The following is a 22178-nucleotide window of genomic DNA, read 5'->3' as shown; positions in this document are numbered from 1 at the left end:
CTCTAGACTATAGAGGATTATCCTGCATTATTTCCTTTTCACTGTTGATTAATGTTTTTAGATGTTCTCTAGTTAACTTCTTAAGATAAACCCAGCCTTATTCCTATGGACTCCATTTCAGAAGCACCGGGCAGACAAGAGCGGACAATTCCAAACCTGTATGCTCGGCATCGCAGCTAGATGGCAGCAATAAGCTGCCCGCATTTAACATTGCATGAGTGTCTACTTGTGTAACGCCGCCCCCTGCTGGCACACACAGCCGTCAATCCCCCTTGTCAGTGTGTGTGCATATAAATACAGAACATAATAACTGTAATTTCTATTATATGACTGGTTTAAAATGCATAACCATATCAACAACACATATATATGAAAAGTAATAACTCAAATGAGTATAATCTATATTTGTCTGTTGTTATGTCTTGATTTTGAATTATGCATTTTCTGAACAGTGATAATTTTAACAGATTGACCCATACACTTTTATTTATTTAAACAGCTTTAACTATTTTCAATCAATCTAAAAAAACTGAATCTTGGAATTCTAAAGTTAAAAGAGTATATATATCCTTCAGACCACATAATGATATAACTTTAAAGGTTAACAACATCTTTGGTATTTTTATGACCTTTTCAATATTTTGCTTGAAGTTTTAGAATGATCTAAGTCTTATTTGCTTATGCTGTTACTTTTCCATAGTAAAAGAGCAGGAGAAAATTGATGCCTTCTTTCTAAAAGAAAATAAGCAGTGATATTATTGGAAGGCATTTTCTCATTTGATGCTCTTTGATTTGCAATAATAACTGTTCAGCAATGCTTTTCAGAGAATTATAATTCTTTAGTATTACTATGCACAATGGTTTTCTTTACCCATATGGAAAACGAATGTGTTGATGAATAACAAATGTGTGTCTTATATTTCTAGTGTTATTCTGTTAAAAAAATAAAAAAGTCATACTTTAAAACCATTGTTCAATGTGCTTTTGATGGAATTATTTTGCTTTTGACCAGTTTATTTATGTAAATCAATCTTGTAGCAGTGTGCAGAAGAAATTATGTAAGCTTAGATAACCTGCAGTATAGTTTTACATGTTTATTAAACAATTCAGGTTATAGTGAGTTATTCTGAAAATAAAAATATGAAGACGCATTCAATGTCATTATTTAGAAAGTCACTTGAATACTGTTTGAGATTTAAAGAGATAGTAAAGTCAAAATTAAAATACTATTTAAAACCCTTTGAGTGCTAAGCACTTTCCCACCTGGGTGCTAAGCTTTTTTAAGGTTTTTTTTGTTATTAAAAAAAATGTTTTTAACTTTCTTTTTTTTTTCAGATCCCCAAGACTTACACTGGGAAGGTTAGGCGATTACCTTTCCAACGGTGGTTCTTGGGGTCTGTAGCTGCTTAAATGCCTGAGATACAGGCTTCTAACCAGCATGCCCCCTGCTCTTATACTTAACATTGTTAAGTATAAATAAAGTTGCGCGGTGAAGTCATCACGTTATGCGTGTGATGTCACCACACATAACATGAAGCCCCCAAGATGCCTGTCACTATGCAGGCCCGATCGCCGGGGTAGGAGCAGGTGGGAGCCCCCAGATCTCCCTCAAGGTAGGAGAGTGCTAGCAACGGCTCTAAGCAGTTGTTAGCACCGGAGTGGGAAACTCTGCGACAGCTCAGAGCCGTCATTAGCACTCTCATACCTCAACTTTCCAACTACTACTGGGAGATAGCTAAACAAATATGGTGAGACTATGACAAGAGGCATATATGTGCAACCACCAATCGCCAGCTAGTCCCTAGGGGTGTATTGCTGCTCCTGAGCCTACCAAAATATTCTGTTTAATAAGGGATAACAAGAAAATTAAGAACATTTGATAATAGAAATAAATTGCCAAACTAATCCAATTCAATTTTATGAGGGAATAAGTAAAAATATAGATACATTTATATATAGATATAAATAAAGATATACTTGGATTTTACAAAGGCATTTGATACAGTGCTACATGAGAGATTATTGTACACAATTAAGGGTCGGAGAATGGTGGAAAATGTTATCTCATAGATAAATAACTGGATAAAAGATAAGGAGCAACGAGTAGTAGTAAATGGATCATACTCAGATTAGACTAAGGTAATCAGTGGAGTCCCCCAGGGATCAGTACTGGGCCTTGTTCTTTTTTATATTTTTATTAATGACTTGGAGCAAGTATTAAATAGCAACATCTCTATTTTTGAGGATGATACAAAGTTGTGTAAGGTCATTACGTCAGTGCAGGAGGATATTGCTTCGCAAGAGGATTTAATACAATTGGAAGAACAAACTGGTAAAATGAAAATGAGATTTAATACTAGAAAATGTAAAGTTCTGCATTTTGGAACTAAAAATAAGCAGGCAACCTATTATTTAACAGAACAGAGGAGGAAATTGATTTGGGAGTACTTATAGATAATGAGCTAAAAATGGGTGCACAATACAGGGCAGTGACTAAGGCTAATAAGAAACTAGCATGTATTAAAAGAGGCATTGATGGGAGGAAAGCATAATTCTGTCACTATATAAATCCCTGATAAGACCTCACCTTGAGTATGGAGTGCAGTTCTGGGGACCAATTTCAAAAAAAGATATTAGAAAAAGTTCAAAGAAGGAGCACAAAATTATTAAGGGGAATGAAGAATTTAAAATATAAGGAGCCATTAGCCAAACATGGGTCTCTTTTCGCTAGAAAACAGGTGTTTGAGAAGTGATATGATTACTTTATATAAATATATTCAAGGCCCATATACAGAGTTGACAGAAGCTCTGTTTATTCCAAGGAAATTATTTGTGACAAGAGGTCACAAATTAAGGCTGTAAGAGCAATCAAATTGTGGAACTCATTGCTTACGGAGGTAGTGAATGCCAATACTTTAGATACATTTAAAAATGACTAAGAAACATTTTTGGCTATATGATTGCTTGTGTTAAATTGGTCACCATTTTAATGGAATTAAGTTAAGCTCAATTGGAGCTTTTACTGTAAATCTGCATAGGTTGAACTTGACGGACTTCTGTCTTCTTTGAACCTCATCTACTATGTCACTATGTTACTATGCTAAATTGGAAAGTTGTTTAAAACAGCATGTTCTATCCAAATTTTGAAAATTTAAGTTTGACTTCACCATCCACTTAAATAATCCTGTATAGTGTAATTCACAAAACATGTCTCCTAATAAATAAAAGTCAAAGACCACCTTACTGTGTAAAAAAGTAGGGCATTAAACCTATCACATTTATAATTATTATTATCATTCCTTTGTAAAACACCACCAAATTCCTCAGTGCTGGGTATATGAACAGGCGTACACAATGGGCTAGATTCAAAGACTCTCATCATGCTACAGAGGGGGCTTGATGATCATTAAGGCAAAATAATGTTCAAAATTCATTGAGGCTCATTTCACCTATCATTTCTAATCAATCGCCAGGGTAAATTCCCTGCATTAATATAAACAGTTGAGATATTTCACATAGTAAACATGATCTGTAAATATGTGTAATTGTTAAATATTCACGTCTGTTTTGTTAAGTTACAGTAGCCTCACTATGTAGAACAATATTTGTATCAGTAATCTCACAGATGCCAACAATAGTATGATGGTGAGTGTTCCAGGGCTATCCAGACCATTCACCAAAACTGTGACTCAGTATATCAAAGATGATGAGTTGGTCTTTTTTATTTTAATCTCAACTTTTTTTGCTTTTTTATTCAATATTTAGTAATAATTTTAAATCATTTTTGTAATGTGGTTTTATGCAATGGGCCGTTTATTAGACAGAAACCACTCACTGCTATGATGAGTATCGGGTACAAATTTAATTGAATCTTGACATTTTCCAGCTGCGATTTTGTGGCAAATTTTTTTAGCAAGACACTAGCTTCATGGTGTTTTTGAAGATAGGATAATGACACTGATTGATGGTAAAAACAGATGGAACAAAACAGATTAATCAAACTAATACAAACTAATCAGGACCTTGTTCAAATAAACATACAATCTACACCTCTATTGTTGGGTTCATATTTTCAAGTACTATACTATTTTCTAGCTCAGTACAAGGTTTCTTCTTTTTCATATCCAGTAGTATTTATCATGGTGAAATATTGTAATCGCCTATATTTAAAGTGACATTGCAATTACAAGACATTTTGTTTGTGTTGCTGTAAAATAGCATTTTAGTCAAGTCAACATTTTTTGCTGCAATTATTTTGCAATAGCCAAATTCCACCCACCATTTGCCTTAGATGAGCTATTCTGGGCATTAGTTCACAGACAACAAGGCTAGCCACTATCATAAAGTTGGTAAAACAAATGCATTGTTTTTGCAGTTGTTATCTGAAGCCAGTCCCTTTGCATAAACATCATGGCCCAGGGGGAAACAAGGATTAGTTGTTTTAAGAATCATTATCTGTCAATCAATCAGACAATATGGCAGGCGGGAGAGCTGCACTTATTGGCGGAGCGGTAAAAAGGTAAAAATTTCAGAAAATAAATAAATATAAAAATTTTTATGAATTCAACTCGGCCTCATTTTTAAAAGTCTGTGAGGTAGTAGGGTTAACTTTACATTCACTTTAACGACTGTCATGAGATGCAGGGCACAGTATAGAAGGTACAACGCTATTTTTTTGCAGAGCACGGAAGTATACACCTGGTACAATACATCTCACTTAGCAACTGCGCCATAGACAATAATGGACCTAAGCCACGCCCCCATCCGGTGATGTCACTTCCCACTCTCATCACATCTTCCCCCTTTTCAAAGGACAAGGCATACATTTTTTTTTCATTTGAATAAATCAAATAACAAGGTATACAAGAAGCATACAACAACAGTTTTGTATAGTGTATAACAAATAACAAGTTAAAGAGAATATCTATATAAACAACATGAATTACATCCTGACTTGAACATCGGGGTAGACTACCCTAGTCCACAGTGACCATGGGATTATTCTGCCCATACTTCCGGTCACTGCTCTAACTAGTGCTAACAAGGAGAGATTGCAGAGATCCCAACAGGAGGTGCGCTTGTGGCTGCAAACAGATGGATAGGTAAGTCAGTGGTAGGCCACACTCTTCATAGGTGGATAATTCAAAGAAGACCTGTAAAGGAAAAACAGAGGTGCCACACTGAGTAGTAAAGTCTAGTAAATCCAGCAATAGGAGGATCCAGAGCCTCTAGTAGTATCAACTCACCAGATGTAGCGGCACAACCGGAGTGCCGTCCAGTGCAACATGGGACCTACACAGTCGCCCGTATGACTCAGAGAGGCGTCAGGATACGTCCGACATGAAGGCAGGTGACCGGATAGGCCAATCGGGTGAGCCAGATGAGGGATGTGGTCAGAGTGATGAGCCCGCAAGCTCAATAAAAATGGAAGTACAGGAGCACGGATAGTGTAAATGTTTAAACTTTATTTGTTACACAGAGGGTAGCAATAGCAACGCGTTTCTCAGCAACAATAAAAGCTGTTTCATCAGGCTAGATGCACTATCCAGACACTTGCTCCTTGTTATAGCGTTAGTTGACCAATCAGATATCAGGTCAGTTGTAACACCTTCAATGATGTCATATGACAATCACATGGAGAGGAGTGCTAAAAAGGCAACCAACCGTCAGTGATAAGGAGAACTAACGACCAGTAATTGATATACAAAAATTTAAATAAAACACACAAATATATATATATATAAATGTGTAGATGATATAAAAAAATGCATAAATAGCTAATAGAATACATTATTTAAAATCAATAAAATTGTTGCTATACAGGGTATTGTAGGATACCTATCCAACTATAATGGGCCAAAATAAACATACATGTAAGTGTATCTAGATATGATATATATCTAGATACACTTACATGTATGTTTATTTTGGCCCATTATAGTTGGATAGGTATCCTACAATACCCTGTATAGCAACGATTTTATTGATTTTAAATAATGTATTCTATTAGCTATTTATGTATTTTTTCATATCATCTACACATTTATATATATATTTGTGTGTTTTATTTCAATTTTTGTATATCAATTACTGGTTGTTAGTTCTCTGTATCACTGACGGTTGGTTGCCTTTTTAGCACTCCTCTCCATGTGATTGTCATATGACATCATTGAAGGTGTTGCAACTGACCTGATATCTGATTTGTCAACTAACGCTATAAAAAGGAGCAAGTGTCTGGATAGTGCATCTAGCCTGATGAAACAGCTTTTATTTTTGCTGAGAAACGCGTCGCTATTGCTACCCTCTGTATAACAAATAAAGTTTACACTTTTTACACTATCCGTGCTCCTGTACTTCCATTTTTATTGAGCTTGCGGGCTTGTCACTCTGACCGCATCCCTCATCTGGCTCACCCGATTGGCCTATCCGGTCACCTGCCTTCACGTCGGACGTATCCTGACGCCTCTCTGAGTCATACGGGCGACTGTGTAGGTCTCGTGTTGCACTGAACGGCACTCCGGTTGTGCCGCTGCATCTGGTGAATTGCTACTACTACAGGCTCTGGATCCTCCTATTGCTGGATTTACTAGACTTTACTACTCGATGTGGCGCCTCTGTTTTTCCTTTATAGGTCTTCTTTTAACTAGTGCTAATCCCGATATCAGGCCAGAAGTTTCACTACTCTTCCACTTGATGTAACTCTAATTGAACTGTCCTCAGATACAGAAGAAGGTGATTGAGAGTCTGCTGGAGGCAAAGACATATCCCCATTGTGATCTTGCGGAGGGGAAGGCACCCCTCTTAAAACAGGGGATCCCACCAGCGGTGGTACTGAGGCATCCAGTTCTAAACTCTCAGGTACAGGCTGAATATGTTTTCGATTTCAACGTGTGACTGTCCCTCCATCAGCAAGGACTACATAAGACCTTGGTTCTGGAGAGTGTCCGATTACCGTAGCAGGCGGCATCCATTTCTTCTCATCATCCAGTTTAATTCTGACACTTTGCCCCGCATTCAGCTCCTGCAAGGGCCTCACAGAGTGTCTCCTGTCATAGAAGAAATGATAGCCACTTTTTGCCTCTTCATCCCTCCTAAGGACCTCGTCCAGAGGAATAGAGCTAGTCGGCTGAAAGACACCCACAGATGGTAAAGTGGTGTGAATCTGACGTCCTATCATCAGCGGTGCTGGGCTAAAACCCGTAGCTTGAATGGGAGTTGCCCTATAGGACAAGAGTGCCAGGTACGGCTCAGATTGCTTCAAAATTAACTTTGTTGTTTGAACTGCCCTTTCAGCCATTCCATTGGCCTGCGGGTAATGTGAACTTGACGTGGAATGTAGAAAATCATATTCTCTGCTGAAAGAACTGAACTCTGTGGAAGCAAACTGCATTCCGTTATCACTCACCAACTCCATTGGTATGCCCCACCGGGCGAACAAGCTCTTGAGACGAGTGATAACAGCTTGACTTGTGCTTTCATTCAAGGGTGCAATCTCCAAATACCTGGAATAGAAGTCAATCACGACTAGGTACTTTTTCTCGTGCAGTTCGCACAAATCAGCAGCTATTTTCTGCCACAGGCCTGCAGGCAGCGGAGTAGAAAGCAAGGGCTCCCTTCTCTGAGTAGGCCGGCGTTCCCGGCAAAGGCACATTTTGACACATGACTTGCAATGTCGGAACTGATCCCAGGCCACCATACTGCCGTAGCTGGCCTTTCTCTGCACTTTGTAATGCCCAAGTGGCCATCGTGAATCCTGCTAACCTCTCCTGCCACATGCTAACAGGAATAACAATGCAGGCCTGGAACAGCACCAACCCATCCAGCTCCGTGAGCTGCGACCTTTCTGACTGGTAAGAACTTAAAGACATCCAGCTGCCCGACTCTCGGGCCAATCTTCTTTTATGTACTTTATAACTTCTTGAAGGCCTGTATCTAAATATGTCTCTTCCTTATTTGTTCTAGCTTCCCTGAAGAAATGGATTTGGAGGCGAGAACTGAATCTACATACACCTTCACATCTGATTCCGTTGAAGATTCTTCAGCAGCAGCCAGCGGGAGCCTGGAAAGTGTATCTGCCACAACCAGTTGTTTCCCCGGCACATGCACTGCCTGAACGTTGAACCTGAGCAGCCTCATTAGAAGTCTCTGGCATCTTAGGTGTGTTTTGTCAATATCATAGGAGTTGATTAGAGGGACTAGCGGTTTATGGTCAGTCTCCAGACCAAATTTCTCTAAACCCACTAGGTAACGCTGAAAGTGCTCACAGGCCCAAACTGCAGCCAGACACTCTTTCTCAATTTGGGTGTATTTCGACTCAGCAGCCGTCAGTGTACGGGAACAGTAGGCGATGGGATGTAGTTTGTTTTCATTCAACTACAGGAGGGCGGCCCCTAACCCATAACTGCTTGCATCAGCACTAACCACAGTCTTTTTGGAAGGGTCGTAGAACCCCAACACTGGGGCAAACCCCAGCAGGGACTTGACCTGCATAAAAGATTCTTCCTGTGAAGGTCCCCAGACCCAGGCAACATCTTTCTTTAGCTCTGTGATAGGGTGTAGTATTGTGGATAAATCTGGAAGGAACCTGCCCACATAATTTACAAGGCCCAATATTTGTCTCAGCTCATGTACATCAGAAGGACTTTTTATCTGTTCAATAGCACGTATTTTATCGGGGTCTGGCTTGATGCCACCCCCATTGATGATATGCCCAAAGTAAAATAACTCAGCTTTCCTAAAATGGCATTTCTCCTTATTTAACTTCGGCCCGGACTCTATAATATTCTGCAGCACACAGCTCAATCGCTGATCATGTTCCCCCAATGTAGATCCATACACCAAGATGTCGTCCATGACGACTGCCGTGCCCATGTGGTCTCTTTGAAAGATTTCAGGAGCAGAGGATATCCCTAAGGGGAGTCTGCAGAAGCAAAACCGACCTACCGGTGTAATGAGGGTAGTCAGTCTGCGGCACTTTGGATCTAGAGGTATCTGCCAGAAGCCACTGGAAGCATCCAGTGTAGAGAAGAACTTTGCCCCAGCCAATTTCGGAGCTATGTCTTCAAGTGTCGGCAGTACATATCTCTCTCTCTCTTCACTGCCTCATTCAGCCTTTTCAAGTCTACGCAGATGCGTACCTTCCCATTTTTCTTTGCAACAGGCACAATGGGGGCACACCAGTCAGTTGCTTCAACAACCTCTTCAATAACCCCCATATTCCTCATACGCAGAAGCTCCTTCTCCACTTGAGGCATGAGTAGGAATGGAATTCTACGGGGAGTGGTAATGCTGCGTCACCTTTAAGTGATATACGGACTGTGTCGCAATTCAGTAGGCCCAATTCACCAAACATATCTTCTGAGATCTCATTAACTATGGCTACTAGGTCCAAACTACAGGCTGCTTTTCTGCTCAATAGTTTGTTAAAACACTGACCTCTAATCACATGCACCCACATGGTGAATTTCCTTTGCTTGTACTCGGAGCTGGCAAGAAATTTCCCCGCACAATCAATGCGGCCACCAGGACTATGGACTTTTTTGTAACTTTTGCCAGCTGAGGCTCTCTCCCCCTCTCTTTTGTGCTCTCTCTCTCCCCCTTTCTTTTGCTCTCTCTCTATCCCCCCTTTCTTTTGCGCTCTCTCTCCCCCCTTTCTTTTGCGCTCTCTCTCGCCCCCTCTCTTTTGCGCTCTCTCTCCCCCTCTCTTTTGTGCTCTCTCCCCCCTCTTTTGCGTGCTCTCTCTCCCCCCTATCTTTTGCGCTCTCTCTCTCCCCCTTTCTTTTGCTCTCTCTCTCCCCCCTTTCTTTTGCGCTCTCTCTCCCCCCCTTTCTTTTGCGCTCTCTCTCGCCCCCTCTCTTTTGCGCTCTCTCTCCCCCCTCTCTTTTGTGCTCTCTCCCCCCTCTTTTGCGTGCTCTCTCTCCCCCCTCTCTTTTGCGCTCTCTCTCTCACCCCTCTCTTTTGCTCTCTCTCTCTCCCCCCCTCTCTCTCTCCCCCTCTCTCTCTCCCCCCCTCTCTCTCCCCCCCTCTTTTTTGCTCTCTCTCTCTCCCCCCTCTCTCTCTCCTCTCTCTCTCTCTCTCTCCCCCCTCTCTCTCTCTCCCCCCCCTCTCTCTCTCTCCTCCTCTCTCTCTCTCCCCCCCCCTCTCTCCCCCCCCCCCTCTCTCCCCCCTCTCTCCCCCCTCCTCTCTCCCCCCTCCTCTCTCCCCCTCCTCTCTCCCCCCCTCCTCTCTCCCCCTTCTCTCTTTCTCCCCCTTCTCTCTCTCTCGCCCCCTCCCTCTCTCACCCCCCTCTCTCCCCACTATCTCTCCCCCTCCTCTCTCCCCCCTCTCTCCCCCCTCCTCTCTCCCCCTTCTCTCTCTCTCCCCCTTCTCTCTCTCTCCCCCCTTCTCTCTCTCTCCCCCCCTTCTCTCTCTTTCCCCCTTCTCTCTCTCTCCCCCCTCCCTCTCTCTCTCTCCCCCCTCTCTCTCTCCCCTCTCTTTTTATCTCTCCCCCCTCTCTCTCTCCCCTTTATCTTGCGAGCAAGCACGTCCAGCCAGGCCCCCTTCACGCCCGGCCACACCCCCTTCACGGCCCTTCACGCCTGGCCACGTCTCTTTAAGTCTGGCCACGCCCCCGATCACACCTGGCCACGCCAACCTCTGCCGCAGATCAGGTAGGGATCGCAAAGGCCAGGTGTGTTTGTCCTCGTGCTGTCTCTACTGCGCATGACAGCTTCGGACAAACACCCTTGGCCTTTTATATAATAGGATTAACAGCAAAACAACAGTCCACAGGAAAAATGATTCACTGGAACAAGTTCATTTTGCTACAGTTTCAGTTATCAAATAACCCCTTTAGACATTCATATAAGTATAAGTAAGTATTTTAGTTACTCAGCATTTTGTAACAGCAATATTACTGTACTGCCAAGTGGCATAACCTAATGATATTACCTTGCCCCAGTAAGAATTAACAAACCTTTTTAAGACACTATAGATAATGTTTCCTTTTGTTTGGCCTGTGTACACCAAATAAACAGCTACATCTCAAATTCCAGATTGCAAGTTAATATTTGGTTATTTTTAAGGAAAAAAAGGCAAAAAATATGAATGTGTATTGCAAAGTTTATTTTACAATGCATAATGAGAAATTCTGTTTAACAATGTCAAATGTTTTAATGTCCATTTGAGAAGCACTAGTTTTAAGAGTGCTGCTCCTTAAGCCATCTGCCCCTTATAGGTGGAGGACTTATATCATCTCAGACTGATTTTACCAGGATTATTGACAAGCCCTTTAATCTTGCAATTGTTTGAGCAAAAGCAGAGAAGTGGATCTACATGCACATACTATCATGCTTGGAGTTGAGCTGGGCTCTTCAGCCTGCTGGGCTGTTGTATTGCTAATGTGCCACTTATGGACTCAAGTGGTAACCCCCCCCCATATTTCTGACTTTGTCTCCAGATACTCTTCCTCCAATCCCCTTAACTCTGCTCATAACCACTATATTTCCTGCCCTCTTGTTACCTCTTCACATTCCTATATACAGAACTTCTCCAGAATTGTCCCAATATTGTGGAACTCTACCTCACTCTGTAAGATTATCCCCTAGTTTTCAAAGTTTCAAACACTCCTTAAAAACTAACCTTTTGTTTGCTCAGTTTCTCTCCTTCTTTTGTCTTCCTCTTTAAGACCCTTAGCATGTAAGCCTACAAGCCTAGCTGTCCTGAAGTTCACCTTCATGTAAGGTGATCTATAACTTTTAACAATGTTTGACAGGGCTCCTTACCCATTTGCTTCTTATCAATGCAACCTTTGCATAGTATAACTATGTTTATAGCACTTCATATCTGTTGGTGCTCTACAAAAAAATAATGATAACAATACTAATAATAATAACAATAAATGGGTGTTTGTGGTTAGATAGCATTGCTGTGGAAACACCAAAGAGGAAGGAAGGAAGCAGTATAGCTAATAAGAATGATACAGTTAGCATAATTAGCTTTCTATAGTGCATGTATTTCTTGACTGCATGATCCACTTACAGTCCATAATAAATGCCTCTGCCAGGCTGATCTTACACACTGCTCCTCATCTACTGCACCTCTCTGCCGGTCCATTCCCTGGCTTCCTCTCAGCTCCAGAATAAAACATAAAATCCTGACTCTATGTTTTAAAGCTCAATAACACTGATCCTCCCTACAGTATATCTCCAACCTAGCCTCCAGATACTCTCCCTCCTGTCCCTTTCGCTCTGCTCATGATCTCCTTCTCTCCTCCTCTCTTGTTATCTCCTCACATTCCTGTCTACAAGACTTCTCCAGACTGGTCCCTATTCTGTGGAACTCTCTCCTCACTCCACAAGACTCTCCCCTAGTTTTCAATCTTTCAAGCTCACCTTAAAGACTCTACTGTTCAGGGATGCATATAATATACACTAACATTTTCTTATCTTAGTTCATCTACTTTCTTTGAATCCCCTTAGCATGAAAGCTTACTTGCCTAGCTGCTTTGTAGATCACCTTCATGAGACCTGATTTACAACAGTGAAACTCTTGGCAGTGCCCTCTATCCCTTTGTCTCACATGATTGTTGCCTTGCATATTAGATCCATGTTTTTTTCACTGCAGAATCTGTTGGCGATCTACAAATAACTGATAATAATAATACACTATTTTTGAATGTGAGTGTGCATGCATGTCCTATTTACTTCAGGCATCGAAGGAAAGTGCACACTGTATACAAAAAAATTCCAGTTTGAGTGCTGGTATGAAACTTTACTGAAGGGGATTTTAAAGGTATGCTATTCTTTTTTTAAATTGTAGCTATGAATGCTGTTATAGATTTAGACTATCTATAAGCCACACACTACTTGTAAAAGGCAGAAAAATATATATAAATCTTTAGTGTAATTTTAAGAAGATAATTATTTTGTTGAGTATGATAACAGTGTCCTTTTAAGCAACTGCAACTTGAAGAGAACATTTTACCGCAGACTTTAACTCATTTTTTAATAAGGGAAAAGAATGTTAAAACAATTTGCATTAATAATGTAGCACTTTGGCAAGAGATGCAATTTACTTTATATGATATATTGTAAAAGTAATAAGGAGTGTGAAAGAAAGAAATCAAATCAAACTATTAACATATTATCATCATTTTTAGGAATGAAATAGATATAACAGTGTATTAATAAATGCAGGGAATACATCAACAAAAATAAATAAAGATTTATTTTTCTGCCCATTTCAAATTGTTTTAATAGATAGGTATAATCATTTAGAGCATTTTATTTTTAAATGAATTCCCTTTTCATAAAATGACTCCCATTCCAAACGTTTAGAATTGTCATATGACAATATTGTATAGCTTCATGGGTTAATTATGTTGCCTAGTTTACTTTTCTAAGCTATTCCAACCCATTTGAATACGTATGCCTATTCAGTTTTGGAAAAAGAACTGGCATAGTTACAAACACAACATTTTTTAGGTTGGAATGTTTTTTTTTATTTTTAATTATTTTTATTTATTTTTGTTTAAAAAATGATATTTATTTTCACTATATTAAAGGTAATGAAATCTTTAAACACTAAAAAGATAGTACTTCTTGTTTAGAAATAATTAACAAATAGATACACAAATATATCAAATAAAATCTACAATAATTTTGTTAGTTCAGATATGTCCCAATAGTGAAAGAACTTCATTTGTTCGCCAAGAAAGGGAGATTAAACATCATATAAAACTTCTGTTTTAATCTTGACTGGAGCAGCTCTTTGACAAACAAAACACAACAAGAGGGCATCCACAATTCAAGTGTAGAACTGTATAAACAATAAAATCCCAACTGATTGAAATGAAAGCAAATATTTTATTGTTAATAAAGTTCTTGAATTGTGGATGTGCTCTGGTTGTACTTGTATGTTAAAGGTAATAACATGAATATTAGCTGTATAGTTGCAATTTAATGAGAGATTGGGTAGAGAAGCAAAGAGTGATTGTTTTGAGAAAATAAATATTTTATAAAGCACACAGGGACATACATTTTTTATTACTTGAATTTTACTTTTTAATTTATTTCTCTAGGTATAAATGGCGAAAGAAGTTATAAAAGGACGGGACGAAAAAAGGGGCAGTAAGAGGAAAAATGAGAAAGGGAAATTTAGAGGGACTGGCGACCAAAAAACTCATTGGCATGGAGAGAATTAATTCAAAATCTTTTGAGCATTATAGTTATGTAGGTGGTTCCTATTCAGAAATATGCAGAACAAGACAAAAAGCTTGCAAGCTCAAATTTGATCCCAAGCTCAAAATTCCTTTCAAAAATTGTTTGAGGGTACTGACAAAACTTGGTAGATCATTACACCAGACCCTCAGCCTAAAGTAAGAGGGATAGCTAAAGGATAGATAAAGGGACAGTGAGTAAGCGGAGTTGAGAGAGCAAAGCAGAAGCAAATGAGAGAGTGGGAGTGGAGTGAAAAGTTTAGAGAAAGAGAGAGAAGAGTAAAAGATAAAGTAATATGGAGAGTGATCAAGGTGAGGCAACAGGAGAGATTAATAATATTACAGCATGAAGGCAAAAAAAACATACACATGATATCTAAAATGTTCTAAAAACGGGGAGGAGCCAGAGCTTGAGCGGTTAAGATGCGTCTCACACTGGCTCCATTTAAATAATATCTTTGCCTGATAAAAGGGTTTACGGTTTGACTCTGAGTCCTGGAGGGTAGGATCTAGAGCTTGGTTCTGGACGTGTGTCACAGAGCACCAATTCACATAGGAGAACAGATAGACCTGCTGGCTGTGCAATTGAGGCATTCTCACAGCCCCCCCACCCCCCCATGGTGTGTCGAGACCCAGAACGTTTTCGGTTGGAACAAGGGTCATTTAATTTGGTGAAGGACATTGTAAGCAACAATCAAGGAGTCACTGAGAGTTATAATTAACCGTTTATGGCAGTTTAACAAAACGGATTGTTCTGCTCATTAAAAACTCTATACTTTGAAACAAGGCTTTTGATTAATCTGTGCTTATAGAGAACCCTCTGAACCATAATAGGAGATTAATGTTGAGGAACATTCAAGCTCTTATATTTTTCACTATTTGGAAGAATGTTTTTTTAGTGACATAAAAATATCTATAACAGATGAATATTTTCTGTAAGCAAGCTGCAAAAATGCTAAAACATTTACAGTAGCAGTTGCTTTATTTAGCTAAAGTCTAAATACATTTCATAGATTAATGTATCCTCTCCCTGTCTCTACACTTGGGTGTTGTACTAAATCTCCACTTTGAGTTAAGAGAGACCCGCAGGAAGTATATTGTTGGTCCTAGCCTATAAATAGGTTTGCATTTTTTTTCTGTTCAAAACCCCACATTATTTGGATGATAGTATACAGTTTTATTTTAAAACATGAGCTGAGGTACACTGCTGCTGGATTGTCTGGAGAGGGTAACCCTCTATGTTTTTTATATATCAAAGTGCTATTGGCTTATCCCTCTATTTGGCTTAAATAGCAATCAGATGTTGTAATTCCTTTATTAAACTGCTAAAATGATGGATCAAATCCAAAAGCTGATGCAACTGTTGTGTTGACTCTACTTACTTGGGAACTAAAAGTTAAACTCTGATTGAAAAGTTAGTTCCTTTATATTTCTGTCTGAGATCTAACACTATTCGCTTTATTATCAAGATTGTATAATAGTTACTACGAAGAGCCGCACACAAACTGCTAAAGACTGCATATTAAAGTCATAAGCAAAAAATAAATATTCATGTTCAGAGCAACTATCTCTTTAAGAGCAAAATAAAGCAGAAATTACTACACACTTCTTAAATGAACAAATAGAGGGATCTTCCCAGGATACCTTGCATCAACAATTAAAAATGTTTTTTTCAGGAGGAACTGAAATCTGCTGTTTAAGAACTTAATCAGGATATTATGGATATTGGTAGCCTAACGGCTGATCTGGAGTATTAAGTTGACAATTTAACAGAAGAAATACCTTTAATACATAAAACAATAAATTACCAGCACACTTGTGTTTAACAATTGTAAACTCACTTGGAGGATCTTGAAAACAGATCAAGAAGATCCAATGTTAGAATCCGTATTCTTCTGGAAATCTTTACTAACTTACCTACAGTATTGCACTCTTTTTGGAAACAACTTTATACCTAACCAAGAAGATCACCTCCTTTTGATAGATAGAGCTCATTGGGCTTTGAATAAACCACCAATTACAAATGCCTCCAGAGATGTCATTGTAAAATGTAATTATTTTCACATCCAAGAAACATTTTGCAAGCTGCCAGACAGTTACCTCATATTAATTATGAAGGCCACAAAATTGAGACTTTAGTGGGTCCTTCTCCCATCAGTTGTATCAGCTCTGATTAAACCCCAAGTAAATTATCCCTGTAATTTCCCATTCAAGCTCACCTTCACACACAAAAAAGGGTCTTATTCGTGTTCCACATTAGCAGACAAATGTACAATTCTACTTGCAGAGGATATAGAAATTCCATTACCAGAGCAATCTTCAAGGAAAAACTTTAACAGAGCCTGGACCCAAGTGGGTAGAGACAAAAATGCTAAGCTGTCACCTACCAGCAAATACACTGATCGTTGCAGAGACACTGATGCTCAGCATAGTGGGCATAGTGTGCAAACATCTGAATCTCCATGTAAAAGATGATTTGTTGGTTATACTAAGCTGAAAGGAAAAAGGGAAGAAAAAGGAGGGAGGGGAAAAGGGTTAAAAGAAAGGAGAGAAAAAAAATCAAAAAAAAAGGAGGAGGGGAGAGGGGAATGATAAAAAAATAGAGCCCTGATTTATCTAAAATGAATTTTTATTTAATAAGACAACATAGTTGAAGCTATTCAGTTACAATCTTGTGATTTTTCTTTTTGTTGTCTAGTAATTGTTTTTATGCATTTTTCAAGTTTGTTCTAGAGGAGTTTTCTAATTTTTTCGGTTGACTCACCTTTGATTATTTTATCATTTAAATAACTTCTTGAAAGTTTAAATCAATACTTGACTGAAAAACAGGGTATTAACCTTAACAGTTTGTTTTTCAAGAAGATAAACAGTCATAAATATTCAGTTTTAGATTACATGTGCTGGATTCTAACTGAGGTTGTACACATAAGAATGTATTTATCCCCTCTTTAGAAAACATTGATAAAGTTACCTAATGGAAGCCCATTCTTTTTAGATAAGCACATTGGGTTAGTGATCTAGATTTGAGTGATCTATAAATCCTTAGTTACCCCTACAACAACTGAATGGGCAATTCTGCTTGGTAATTAAAGAACAGGGGCTCTGTATCTACATAAGTAATTATTTCTTTATTTTAAAGAATACCCCTTAAAATTTTATAAGAGGGAATGACAGTTAAGTGTACAGAAACAGCAAAAGAAGTTTAGATGCAGGTCCACAAATTTTTTTTCTTGTTATGACTCTTACATGTCCAAGATGAAGATGGAACACTGCCCATCATCATTGGTGAGTGCCAATTCTTTGGGGGCAGAAAAAGAGCTGAAAGTTAGTTAGTGATGTGGGGGATGTTGGTCTAGGGGTTTAAAGTTTATTTCCAGCGCTGCGAAATCTGTTGGCGCTCTACAAATACCTGATAATAATAATAATAATAATTTAGATAATTTGCATTATGGGGATGGCAGTTTAGGGGTTAATACTTTTTTTTAGGGTTGGGGATGTGGGGGGGTGGCGGATTAGGGGTTATTAGGCTAGGGCTTATGGTAAAGTGTTAGGTTTTTTCAAATTTCTTTTCGTTTTCGCGAGTAGGGTGTAAGGTTTTTTTTCCAATTTTTTTTCTCCCTTGACTTCTATCAGGGAACACATGCACGTGCACGCTAAAACTACGCTATCGATGTTTGCCCTTCTCAGGCTACCGCTAGTGAAAAAAACATATATATTTTTTTAATACGAGCGGATCCCAAGCTGCACAAAAAGCATCTCGCTAGAGGTGTTTTTGCAGACCAACTTGTAATATCGCTTTTATGGTACCCAATATGGATTACCAACTGAAGTATCTAAAATGTAACAGTTATTAACACAGTGCTCAAACTTTTGAATCAGGACAGCTCCCTTCCGTTTGCCTTTTCTCTTGCGAGTGATGCAATTAATTTAACACAAGTATAGACAAAAAAGTGAAGCTCTGGTTAAATAATATTTATTAACAAGTACAAAACACATAAGAACTTAGATTAAAAACCCTTTTTTAGGATTTTGGAGTTGCTTTGTTTTTTTTTTTTGGGGGGGGGTTCCTTTCTTTTTTCTCTCTCCTTCCCTCAGCTACTTTTGGGATACTTTTTACAGGATCTTAACTTAATTGATGGTTGGAGGGCCCTTCATCGAAGAGAGAGATTACACATTCTATTCCTCAGTTCATAAAACTCACTCTAGGATAGATTATATACTCCTTAGTGAAATATTATTTCCTATTATACAATCTTCTTCTAGCATCTGATCTAATTATGCCATAGTAGAAACTCTTTGAAAGGGATTTTTAACCATTCAAGGGTCAGGGCTTGGATCTTTAACCCATCTATCTTTAAAGATAGACTCGCTGAAGGAGCATATCAAACAATTGATGTCAACTACACACAACTAAAAATCCACTATTAATATGAAATCATTGGTAGCTACTTATTTTCTATATGCAAATAAGCCAGATTGCATGTTAGCAAGAAAAATAAGAGATATATAAGGACCACATCTATCCCTCAAATTCAGAGACAGAATGGGAAACCTTCTAATGATTCAAAATAAATAGAAGATACCTTTGCAAATTTCTATCATATGCTTTACCATCTAGGACAGAGTGGGGGAAAACTAAACAAAAATATTAAAGATTTTGTAACAGAATGCAAGCTCTCAGTCATTGAGAGCCTTAGAACCGTTAAATTCTACAATTGCCATTAATTAGTTTTGGGAGTGATTAAAAAATTAAAACTATCTAAAGCTCCAGGTCAAGGTGGTTTTTCAGGTCTTTTCTATAAAAAACAACAACAAAAGAAGTACACCCATACACAGTAAGAACCCAGATAAATAATATAATATTGAAAAGCAACAGCATTAAAAACAGATCCAATGGGAATAGTCTGCACAAAAGTCAGTCAGTTTTTAAATGGTTCGAACATAGTTCAAACAGTTCTAAAAGAGGTGGAGTTAGCATCCTTATCAATAAATCAATCCCTTTCACGCTTATACAATCTGCTAAAGACTCCGAAGGCAGATATTTGGCCCTGGTAGGCTTACTTTACGGCAGCCAATAGGGTGATATCGCTACAAGCCAAACTGAAAGCAAGATAGTTGAGAGTAATACTCACAAACGAAGCGGCACTGAATCGTGCCTGAGCAAGGTGACCGGGACCTCAGCGTCGCCCGGAAGACCAACACAGGCAGTGACCAATCCTCAGTCAGGAACACACTTGCCGCAACCAATCAGGGTCCCAGTGTGGTGACACACCTTCCTCTCAGCACTTCCAAGGCTCTGCACACTCCGCTGGGGAAAACAGATGGCAAAGCACCGGGATACACTCCGGTTCCTCGATATTAGTACAAATAAAGATTGGATAAAGGGGAGATCAAACTCCAGCAGGGTAAATATAAAACAAGTTTATTAAAATGTTTTAAAATCAAGCAACGCGTTTCTCGGCTACACAGAGCCGTTTCATCAGGCTATAATACATGTTCTAAAATACCTGCTGCTTAAATAGGACCCTGATTGGGACCCTGATTGGTTGCGACAAGTGCGTTCCTGACTGAGGATTGGTCACTGCCTGTGTTGGTCTTCCGGGCGACGCTGAGGTCCCGGTCTCCTTGCTCAGGCACGATTCAGTGCCGCTTCGATTGTGAGTATTACTCTCAACTATCTTGCTTTCAGTTTGGCTTGTAGCGATATCACCCTATTGGCACCTTCTTTTTCCTGCTACAGATATCTCCATCATCTCACCTCATATCGGAAGAGCTGCCTTCTATACGGACTGCGATGTTCATTTGATCATCTCCATTTTTCCCGAGCACACCTCTTTAGGAGGTCTTTTATCCTGAACTTGTATTTACTTTACGGCAGACCCATCACACTTATAAATATATACGCCTCGAACACCAATCAAACCGCATTCTTTAAAAACACCCTTAACAAAATTACAGATATCACTAAAGGACCTACCTTTATAGCAGGATATTTCAATATTTCCTTACACCCTTCTAAGGATAGCTCAAATCCCAAATCAAAATATAAAAAAAATTACAAAACTCTATGGAAAGGTATGAGAGACCTTCTACGACACTTGGCGTTTCATTCACCAAGACACACGCAATTGCACCTTTTTTTCTCATCCCAACAAATCCTACAGTCATCTTGATTACATTCTTTTGAAACAAGCAGCACTAGCCCTAGTTAATAGGTGTGATATTTCTCCCACATTTAGGTCGGACCACTCCACTGTAAAACTTTAACTATCCTGGCATAACACACCCCTAACACCATATCAATGGAGACTTGATGAAACCCTTCTCAACAACTCTGACACAGTTACACAACTTAGCAAAACCATTGCAGAATACTTCACTCTTAACCAGCAATCTGTCAACAGCAAATACACCTTATGGGAGGCACACAAATGTGTGCTTCATGGGGAACTGATAAAGCTCAAAGCCCAACATTTAAAAGCACAAAGACAATCCTACAAGAACTTGACAGACTCATTTGCTAGACTAGACCATGCCCATAAATTATCCCCAACTGACCCCCTTATAAAAAATGATCTGCATATGGCTAGACTCACACTAGATAGTTTTTTACAAATTGAATATCAAGCACTACGCATCAAAACAAAGAGTATGTTCTACTACGAAAATAACAGATCAGGCAAATTACTGGCCAGGGCACTGAAAAAGAAAAGATTAAAGTCACACATAAATATGAAATCCATCAACCTAACTCCTCAATCACCTTTAAAACTACTAAGGATATCCTTCAATCTTTTCACGACTATTACACACCAACACAATCGACGCCCTTGTCCATCACTGAATACGTTTCCAGTGCACAATTACCCACACTATCATCTGACCAGCTAAAAGACCTTAACAAATCTATTTCAAATCACAAAATGCTTGCAGCCATTAAATCTTTAAATAATGGGAAAAGTCAGGCTAGTACTACTACACATTCTCATCAGCACTTACACCGCACCTCACACGCCTATTTAATGAAGTGTCTCACAACAGTCCATTCCCCCAATCCATGCTAGAGGCACATGTAGTAGTTATCCCCAAGCCAGGGAAACCACCTACCATACTGGCAAATTTTCCCCCAATATCTCTTCTCAACACAGATATTAAACTGTACACAAAAATACTCGCTACCCGCATTAACACTATACTATCATCTTTACTTCATTTAAATCAAGCAGGCTTTACTCCCTATAGGGAAACAAAGAATAACACTACCAAAATATTGCACCTTATGGAATTCGTCCACAACCACAAAATCCCCTCTGCGTTCATTTCTATGGCAGAGAAAGCCTTTGATAGGCTAAATTGGCAATTTTTACGGACGTCACTTACTAAATTTGGTTTTGACCAGACCTTCATAGGGAAAAAAAAAATCACTATACAATCAAAAAATTGCCAAAGTCAAACTAAACGATACACTATCTTCCCCATTTCGGATATCTAACGGTACAAGACAGGGGTCCCCCCTCTCTGCAATACTATTTATCCTTGCCATGGAGGTCTTGGCCTCCCATATACGGAATAATCCCACTATCCAAGGATTCAAATTTGACCACTATGAATATAAAACTTCTCTATACACGGATGACATTTTCTTAACACTTACACAACCAGTCTCCTCGATTCCCCCCTCATCCACACCCTCCATACCTATGGTTCCTTCTCTGATTTCAAAATAATTATTTCCAAATCAGAGCTTCTTCCTATCGGAATTCTGATGGACGAACTGAAAATAATACAAACACTAGTTCCTTTTCGCACGCAGCAACTATCTATCAAATATTTAGGAATACGTATATCTCCTTACAAGACCACATTAATAGATGCAAATTTTAAAGCCATAACCACAGCGACACAAGATCTCCTAAGCTCTTGGAGCAACAAACCCTTGTCATGGGTAGGCAGGATCAATACTGTCAAAATGATCCTTCTT

The sequence above is a fragment of the Bombina bombina genome, chromosome 2 (genome assembly GCF_027579735.1).
Source record: "Bombina bombina isolate aBomBom1 chromosome 2, aBomBom1.pri, whole genome shotgun sequence".
In the NCBI taxonomy this organism is placed as follows: Eukaryota; Metazoa; Chordata; class Amphibia; order Anura; family Bombinatoridae; genus Bombina; species Bombina bombina.
This window is presented reverse-complemented; position numbering follows the sequence as displayed.